At 40.1% G+C, this 10,055-nt stretch overlaps 1 pseudogene; it reads left to right on the forward strand.

The window, feature by feature from the left end:
• The window catches only part of LOC105906723, a 36,548-nt pseudogene extending 26,810 nt beyond the window's left edge, over positions 1–9,738 (forward strand).
• The last annotated feature ends 317 nt before the right edge of the window (positions 9,739–10,055 follow it).

The following is a 10,055-nucleotide window of genomic DNA, read 5'->3' on the forward strand; positions in this document are numbered from 1 at the left end:
TGTTATCTTATTTTCACCTCAAAGTACTGTAATTAGCACAGCATAACACCACACCATCAAACACCAGCTTATGGGGAGTGTGTATTGATGATGGGACTGTGTGAAATACAGACAATTTACACAAACTCCAAGTTAAAAAGTAGGTGTGGAGTGTTATGAAATGGAACGGTATTATTTTTTGAATTTGCTTTCCAGGTAATGTCTCTGTACTATGCCATGCCCGCCGAAATAGACCCAGAGTGCAAGATGTTTGATTTAGATGTGAAGCTGGAGAAACAAGGTGAGACCCGTGGATGGAAGAGTGGGGGGAGGGGGAAGTAGAATAGAAAGCCAGTTTTACATTTACATTTACATTTAGCTTTTGTCCAAAGCGACGTACAAGGGAGAGAACAGTCAAGCTAAGAGCAATAAAAAAGCATAACAATAAATACTACTTTACATGAGAATTAGAAAAACAACGACCTAGAAAAAAGGAAAAAGAAGTGCAGGAATGTAACTGCTGAAGTGCAAGTTAAGCGCTCGTCAGGTGCCAGTTAGGAGGGGAGGTGCTCTCTGAAGAGTTGGGTCTTCAGAAAACTAAATGACCTAACCAATTTTATATACTCTGTTGGAAACCTCCCTAGTTTCAAGATGACTAATTTCCTCAAACTAATTGTTAATGCTAATTTAACTGGGACATAGCCCCCACTTCAAAACAATTTTTGTTGTTCTGAGTTTTTTGTATTTTTGTATTATTATGTTCTGTTATCAGTAACATTGTTACATGCATTATATGTATTATTATTTTTTTATATGAAGTCACTTTGAATAAAATTGTCCTCAACTTGAAACAATTAAACTCTATCCATCCATCCATCCATCCATCCATCCATCCAGGAAACACTGAAACCTACAAGCTCACCATTGATTTCTTGTAAGTGTGAGATCTGTTTCAGCCCTTTCCACTAACAGGTACAGTAGGCTTTAAAAATCATACTCTTCTTTTCCTCTATGAGTTTCCTCTAGTAGGTGCCTGTGTTCCTGTCCTGATGTTGGCCTCCCTTCTGTTTGGGATGCCAAGCGTACTGAACATGCATGATAGGAAGGATATAGAACAACTGCAGATTACTGATTGGTCAGACAGAGAAATGTCATAATTTGTCTTAATTACTATGTGTTTAACAATCAATGTTTGTTTTGTAGCTATGTATGTATACATAGGCTGCTATTGTCTGTAGCTAGTCTACATTTCTTAATCAGAGCCAAACCACCAGTCTTTACTGTTTTAGGCGTGTTTTATTTCCAGTTAGTAGGGTGCACCTCTTGCAATGGTCACCCGTGGTAACACATTTGTGCTGTGAGTAAACCTCACTTAAAGGAAACCTTCAGGTTTTCTCAACCTTGGCCCTAATTTTAGATCTTTTTGGGTACAAACTTTTACTAAGGACAAGTAATGATCAAAATCGGTCCAGTATTGAGTTAAAACGCTACAACCAGCAACTGCCAAACAGCTAGACAATGTAAACCCATGCAGCAAGCATCTCTGTCAAAGTAAACTGCTTGATTTCGCCACTGACATAATGTCATTATAAATGTCTGACAACATGGAAGGGTCCCTACGGAGACAGACCTGTGTCTGTTTACTTAATTAATTGTAAAGAAAAATACTGTTCCTACAGTTTCCATAGTTTCAGTTTCTGTAGAAAATACTGGAGCGATTTTAATCGTTTTTGTCCCTAGTTGCAATTTGGACGCAAAAAGATGGGATTAAAACGGTTTAAAATCCCTTTAATTTCCCTTAAAGAGACACCTTAAAAGACAGACGCTAGCACCCGTGGCCAAAAGTTTATGGCAATCTGGACTTGAAATGTGTTCATCATTATCCTCAGGTACCTGTCAAAAGAGCGCTCTGCGACCATGTCCATCCTGGACATTGGACTGCTGACTGGCTTCAGTGTGGATGAAACTGACCTCAAACAAGTAAGTGGCCTACCAACAATAGTAGTTGCTGTTGTTTTTTACATAGCAAGGGTGGGGACTACATAGAACAGACGGCTAATATAGCCTGGTGAGGTGCTAGTAGAGGACGTCACTGATGTTTGGTTTCTCTCCTGCTTGTAGCTGTCAACGGGGGCAGACAAGTACTTCCAGAAGTTTGAGATGGACAAGATGCTGTCAGAGAGAGGCTCCCTCATTATCTACCTGGATCAGGTGAATCCGCAAGACATCTTTCTTTATGTCTTTCTGTCTGTCTGTCAGTCTGTCTGTCTGTCTGTCTGTCTGTCTGTCTGTCTGTCTGTCTGTCTGTCTGTCTGTCTGTCTGTTTCAGTTTGAAATTGCTGAATGTGCAAAGCCTGCTAATGCCTTGAGCGACCTCCTTCAAACGCGCGGCGCTCCATATGTGACTTACAAAATACTGCTTTAAAAGATATTTGTGGAAGAAGTTCATAGATTCTTCCTAATATGTTTGCAATGTTGTAACTGAAAAATACGTCTGAGGGGATTTGCGAGGTGCCTGAGCCAGCTATCTAATGTTAGAACTCTACTACCCACAAGGTAAACAGCGATTTAAAAGTTGTTTGTTTGACTTTTTTTTGCTTAGATTTTTTAAAAGGCTGACAGCTTGTACAGCGCAATCACATTTGTATTTGGTGATAGAAATTTGTCATGGTTATTATTTTTGTCCAGCGCAATGCAATGGGCAGCAAAAAAACACAAGTCGCACAATCACCAAATTTCGACTAGAGATTCTAAATATGAAATGACTCACGCAAGAAATTACCAATTTTATCCTGTAGAGAGCGATATTATAAGCAGATTTATGTTTTTGCCCATATGTCAGGAACCATATAGGTTTGAAAAAAATCTAAAGTAAATACTCTGATTCCTGAATATAACTAGGGTGACCAGACGTCCTCTTTTACCCGGACATGTCCTCTTTTCGAGACCTAAAAAATGCGTCCGGCAGGGATTCCAAAAACGTCCGGGATTTTGCCTCGTCGGATATTTGTGTTTGTCTGGGTCTTTCACAAACTAGTTATTGCGTCCTTACGTTACACCGTGTTGCGCGAGCTCTGACTGTAGAGAGAACTGTCATTGGTCGACCGCCTTCCCAGTGTTGCCAGATAGGAAAATGATCCTCCAAATGCGATAATTTTGTGCCTTTGATAATGTGATGAATGTAGCGTCAATTACGTGATGGCTTGCATTTGGTTGGTGACGTATTTGAGGATGTGAGACACCTGGACAAAAATGTTAAGAATGGCATGGTGCGTAACCAGTGGCGTATCTATCCCTAGATAGAGCTGGAGCTCTTATTTTATTTTATTTTGTTTTTATTTTGAGATCGTCAAATTAACACCTAACAACCTATTTAGTGAACTTATTTTGTTTAATTTTTAGAGTTAGAAATAAAATAGACTCGACTAGCACAGGAATCCCGCCTGTTTGAGACTGTGGTGGCAAGTGCACGGCTCTGTTTGGTCGTGAGTGAGTGAGTGAGTGAGTGAGTGAGTGAGTGAGTGAGTGAGTGAGTGAGTGAGTGAGTGAGCCTCGCGAGCGTGCAGACAGACGGTCATAACGTCTAGTAAACAGACTTGGAGCGACTGTCCGACCCAAGCTGGTGAAAGCTACCATAATCAGCTGCTGGATATAAAGGTATAGCACATGAAGTTTTAAATAGTAAAAGAAACTAAATGGTTCAATCACGAGTTAATTATAGATGTTGTGGCTCTCTTTTATCATGCCGGTTCATTGATCCTGTGGGTATGCTACCCTACTCAGTAGCTCCGCCAGCTATAACTAGCTGGTGAACTCTAGCCTACAACGTTAACCTACTCACTTGAGCTGCAAATCCCTACCATGCTACAGTATAATAATTAGCACATATCTCTGCAGATGTCTTCAATATGTTTATTGTTGTGCCATATTTTAAATCTAAATTTGTTAATTTCTCTTCCTAAAGCCCAGCAGAAGACACTATTTAAAAGGATATTTTCAAAAATGTCTTATGGGGGAGCACGCCCCCAGACCCCCCTAGTTTTACTGGGTCACAGGAAAAATAATAGGTTTTATCTAGGGGCTTAACCCCCCCAAAAGTGGGAACCTAGATTCGCCCCTGTGCGTAACCTCGCTGTTACATTACAATACGCCATTTCCAATCTGGTAACACTGAGCACCTTGCCGCCTCCACTAGTTGCATCGTTTACAATACTACATGACATCTGCATGTAAAAAAGATGTCAAAACTTCGTCGCGGGGAGGGGGCGGGGTCATCTGCATGTGAAAAATATGTCCAAAAACTCCATCGAGGGGGAGGGGGCGGGGTCCCCGACGAAGTGTCCTCTTTTTCACAAACTCAAATCTGGTCACGCTAATATAACGCACATTTTCCTGTCAATTTTCAAAACTAGATTAAATGCAATTAAATGCTTTCATGCTTTCACCTGTTGAAGCATTCAAATCATTCAACCTATTGCCACTTGGAGTGCTTCACACATATTGCCTGGACCCGAATGAAAGCCGATTGCGGCTATTTTATTTAATTTGCTTTTTTAATCTCATTCCCAACCCCACTTCTGTATTCTGAATGAACCGATTAACCCCGCATCTTCTCTCCCCCTCTACCTTTTCAGGTCTCTCATACCAGACCAGAGAGAATTGCTTTTAGGATCCACAAGGAGATGGAGGTGGGTCTGCTTCAACCTGCTGCAGTTACCTTGTACGAGTACCTTGATATGGGTAAGTAAATACATTTAAAAACTCAACTTACACAAACACACACCTGCCGCATGCATGCCTTCTCTCACACAAAAAACGAAACATATAGATGTTAATTACCGCCCGCTTTTTTTTATGAAAGACAATCGCTGTGTGAGATTCTATCACCCTCAAAGGACGATGGCATGCTCAACAGGATCTGTGTGAAGGACACCTGCAAGTGTGCTGAAGGTAAGTCAGCTGCATTAGGTTCATGTGTTAGGTAAGTGTGTTCATCAGTTTGTCCACTGACCATGCCACACTCACTAACGTATTCTTCATACAAGTGTACAAACTAAATATGGGTCAATTTCAGAGTCTTCGACATAGTCCTTTGCTGCTTTGTTTTTCTCTGGGTCTTGAGGGAGTTTAGAGAATCGAAACAGAGGGGATGAGTGGGAGGGTATGATGTAATGCTGGAGGATTAAAATGGTTTGTTTTCAAACTCGTCTGACTCTGTGACCTACACCACGTAATAATACCTACAAAGGGTCTCAGGTTTTACGCAAGCATGAAGTCACTTGTCCACCTCGCCAGCTTACCCCAGGTTCTGAAGATTTTGTTTCGCGTTACAAGGAAAGACACAAGTCATTACATCTACTGAACATATACTCATACCCATTTTTCCCTGATTGTCCACATCGCCTCATGTGTATAAAGGGGCTAATAATTTGCAGGCGTACCCCCGTTCTACTTGATCTGTTTGCATGTGGACGCTAACTGTATCCTTACCCGCAGATATCTGTATGTATATATACAAATCTATATATAAATATATATATATAAAATAGGCATATATATTGCTGTGAAAAATAACGCGTTAACGCGTTATGATTAAATTACAGGATTAATGCGTACAATTTTTTTTAACGCATTTAACTCATGCGCAGAATGAGCTTCCAATATACCCACAATTCCACTCAATCTGCACTAGTTGCCGTTTCTAATGCAGCCAGACGGCAGCTGCTATCCAAACAAACAAACAACATCGATAATGCTGATGAACCTGAGGACTTTCTGGATGGGAAGTTCGTGTTCCAAAAAAACAAAGATGGAACATTCAATAAAACCAAAGTGATATGTACACTCTGCGGGAAGACGTTATCGTTTCACCGTAGCAAATGCGTTGGTCGGCAAGGGAAGTTCAAGTGGAATGCGCCAAACCACCCTCACTTAACAACGTAGGCCCCTGAGTAAATCTGCCTGTGACAAGTTCACTAGCAAAATGGATTGCAAAAAGCTGTAGACCGATTAATATTGTTGAGGACGAGGGGTTCACCGAAGTTTTGCGAGCATCAAAGCAACGCAAAGACGCACAATAATGACAATAAAAGAAAAAAAAGGAAAATTACTTGGCTGCTACGAAACATGTGGCGCTGACAGGGGATCATTGGACCTATGTGAGTAACGATGACTACCTGGGTGTAACTGCACATCTAATCACCAACGAATGGAAGTTAAAGTCATTTACACTTACACTACACTTCTGGGCACTGGCTGGGCCACTGCTTCTCCGAAGCCACTCCTTTGTTCTCTTGGCTGTGTGCTTCGGGTCGTTGTCATGTTTGAAGGTAAACCTTTACTCCAGTCTGAGGTTCAGAGCGCTCTGGAACAGGTTTTTCTTCAAGGATATTTGTGTACTTAGCTGCATTCATCTTTCCCTCTATCAGGACAAGTCGCCTGTGCTAAAAACAAATCCCCACATCGTGATGCTGCCACCGCCATGCTTCACTGTATGGATGGTATTAACCAGGTGATGAGCGGTTCCTGGTTTCCTCCAGACGTGACGCTTGGTATTCAGGCCAAAAAGTTCAATTTTGGTTGAGCCCTCTCAGAGTGACCCTCAGGTTCCTGCTCACCTCCCTAGCCAAAGCCCGTCTTCCCCAATTTCTCAGTTTGGCCGGGCTGTCAGGTTTAGGAAGATTCTTGGTGGTTCTAAACTTCTTCCATTTATGAATGATGGTAGCCACTCTGCTCTTTGGGACCTGTAAAGCTGCAGAGATTTTTCCGTACCCTTCACCAGATCTATGTCTGCTGATAATTCCTTTGACCCCATGGCTGGGAGTTTTCTCTGACATGCACTGTCAACTGTGGGACCTAATATAGGCAGGTGTTGGCAATCCCCGATCATGTCCAATCAATTTATCACAGGTGGACTCTTTTACATTTTGATTTTTAATAAATTAGCACAAATGTCTAAAAACTAAACATTTTGTGTAGAATTTTTTGACAAAAATGAACTCAATCTATTGTAGAATATGTCTGTAACATAATAAAATGAGGAGAAGGTGAAAGGGGTGTGCAGACTTTCCGGCTTGACTGTATCTTGTTCATATGACCGTGAAGAAGAAGGAGTTTGTGGAAAAGCTCATGTGCTTGCTTGTCTTTACAGAGGGATGCTGCATTAGGAAGACAGGACAGATTGATAGTGATGACAGGTTCAAAAAAGCCTGCCAACGAGACACAAGCTATGGTAAATATAATGTACATTGTTGTTGTTTTTGTTGTTGTTGTTTGTGTGTGTCTGTACGTGGATGTGTGTGTGAGAGGGAGTGAGAAGAGGAGCAGGGCAGGGCAGATTCTGTGTTTTAACAGTCATGCTAATAAATATTAACAATGATAATAATAATAGTAATAATAATGATGATGTTAAACTTCGTTTGTACAGCACCTTTCATACTGAGAATGCAGCTCAAAGTGCTTTACATTTGGAGAATTTTAAAAACAAGAATAGATGAAAAATGGTAACAGAAATAAGTGCAAACAACAGAAATAAGTGCAAATTTGTACAAGTAATATTTGATGTTGTACAAGACTGTGGGGAAATTAAGCAATTGTGTGTGTGTGTGCGTATGTGTGTGTGTGTGTGTGTTTCTTCCTTATGTCCTAATACGCGACTAAATGTGGTAATTGTGGTTGTTCTTGTTCTCAGTTTACAAAGTCACAGTGGAGAGTATGAACCTGACCCACCACACAGACACTTACCACATGAAGGTCAACCAGGTCATCATAGAAGGTATACAATGAGGGCTTCAACCTTCTTCTTCTTCTTTTTCTTCTTCTTCTTCTTCTTCTTCTTCTTCTTCTTCTTCTTCTTCTTCTTCTTCTTCTTCTTCTTCTTCTTCTTCTTCTTCATGTATATATGTGTGTCTTCACCACTGTTCAAAATGTTTGGGGTCACTTAGAAATGTCCTTGTCCTGTTTCCACCAATAACTGTAAAGAAACTGTAGAAAATGGTTGTTTGTACTGTCTGTAGCTTTCTCCTGTTCTTCTCTTCTATCATAAATTATAGCCTATAGGGTGTAAATGTGTGTTATACTTTGTAGTCCAGTAGATTATTGGGTGTAAATGTGTGTTATACTTTGTAGTCCAGTAGATTATTGGGTGTAAAGATGTGTTATACTTCATAGTCCAGTAGATTATTGGGTGTAAAGATGTGTTATACTTCATAGTCCAGTAGATTATTGGGTGTAAAGATGTGTTATACTTCATAGTCCAGTAGATTATTGGGTGTAAAGATGTGTTATACTTCATAGTCCAGTAGATTATTGACACAATGTGTGACAGGACCTGCATCCTCTGTGTTTTTGAGAGAGGGGAAGACACAGAGAGGGGGAGACAGCGAAATCACACAAGTGGCCTACTGCACACAAGTGGCCTACTGCACGCAATTCGACACAAGGATGTCTCTCTCTGTAATTATTTATAACTTAGTCTCTCTCTCTCTGTTAGTAATTTATAACTTAGTCTCCTTCTGTAGGTTATTTATAACTTAGTCTCTCTCTGTTGGTAATTTATAACTTAAGTCTCCTTCTGTAGGTTATTTATGACTTAGTCTCTCTCTCTCTGTCAGTAATTTATAACTTAAGTCTCCGTCTGTAGGTTATTTATGACTTAGTCTCTCTCTGTATATTATTTATGACTTAGTCTCTCTCTGTTGGTAATTTATAACTTAGTCTCTCTCTCTCTGTCAGTAATTTATAACTTAGTCTCTCTCTGTTAGTAATTTATAACTTAAGTATCCTTCTGTAGGTTATCTATGACTTAGTCTCTCTCTGTAGATTATTTATGTCTTAGTCTCTCTCTGTAGGTTATTTAAATGTAGTGGAAAAGCTGCTTGTAGCTTTTTTGACCCAACCCACCCAAACCTGCAATGTTTTGGTTCTCTCTGACCCACGGGTCCCCCCCCCCCCCCTTCCCCCCTTTACTCTATTTCTCCCAGGTGCTGACCTTCTTGGGGATGGTAGTATGCGCGAGTTCACCGGCCACCCTACCTGCAGGGACAATGTGGCTCTGCAGGAGGGGAAGAGCTACCTGATTATGGGCCACAGTGGGAACTTTCTGGGGAGGTGAATTAGCTCAACTCGTGCAAGAGAGAAACAATATACAGTATAAACGAACGCTTATGAACGCATGAATTGAATATTTAGAAGTAATAATTTTAAATAAGTAAATAAATATGCACACATCAATAAAATGTAATACAATATGTAATCATGTGTAATGTTGTGCCCAGTGTTAGAGGAATTCATTTTGAATGTTCTGAAATCGCAAAAATGCTTAAACAGTTAAGAACCTATATGTTTACACAGCAAAAATGCTTAAACAGTTAAGAACCTATATGTGTACCTATATGTTTCCACAGCAACGAGTACCTCCTCGGCTCTGACACCTGGTTGGAGTACTGGCCGACTGAAGAAGAGGGACAGACTCCAGAGCACAAAGCTGTTTATGATGACATTATGACACTTGCCGAAGACATCATGACATTTGGATGTCCTGACAACTAAACTTGCTTCGCTTTTTTTTTTCTTTGTTTTTTTTTTTTTTTATCTCCTCTACTCTGTCTCTTCAATTGGTCTTTTCTGCCTTCATTGTTTTTCAAACAAACAAAAGGAAAGATGATTACAACCATATGTACACAGCAATACTGTAATGAGAGCATGGAGTTGCAAATCACATTTGTGAGTAAGAACATCAATAAAAGTATCTTCATTGCTCTTACCGTTCCATTGTTTTTCATTAGTTCACAAATATGACAATTCAGGTTACAAACCAGGACTCTTTGGAGTCAAAACATTTAGCTTGCGCTGATGAAAGAGTGGCTTTGACTTCAATCGAGAGCTTTCACTGATCAATTAATGTATGGTAATTTATGGTAATTTATGGTAATTTATGTCGGTTCAAACAGCTTTGACACCATTGTTTCAGATAGTTTTTCTAATTTATTGTCCAAACTGTCCACCATGTCTGATAACTTTCAGCGTGATAGCTCATTTTGTTCATGAGATATCACTTTTTTTATTAATCAGGCATA

Source organism: Clupea harengus, chromosome 24 (genome assembly GCF_900700415.2).
Source record: "Clupea harengus chromosome 24, Ch_v2.0.2, whole genome shotgun sequence".
Classification (NCBI taxonomy): Eukaryota; Metazoa; Chordata; class Actinopteri; order Clupeiformes; family Clupeidae; genus Clupea; species Clupea harengus.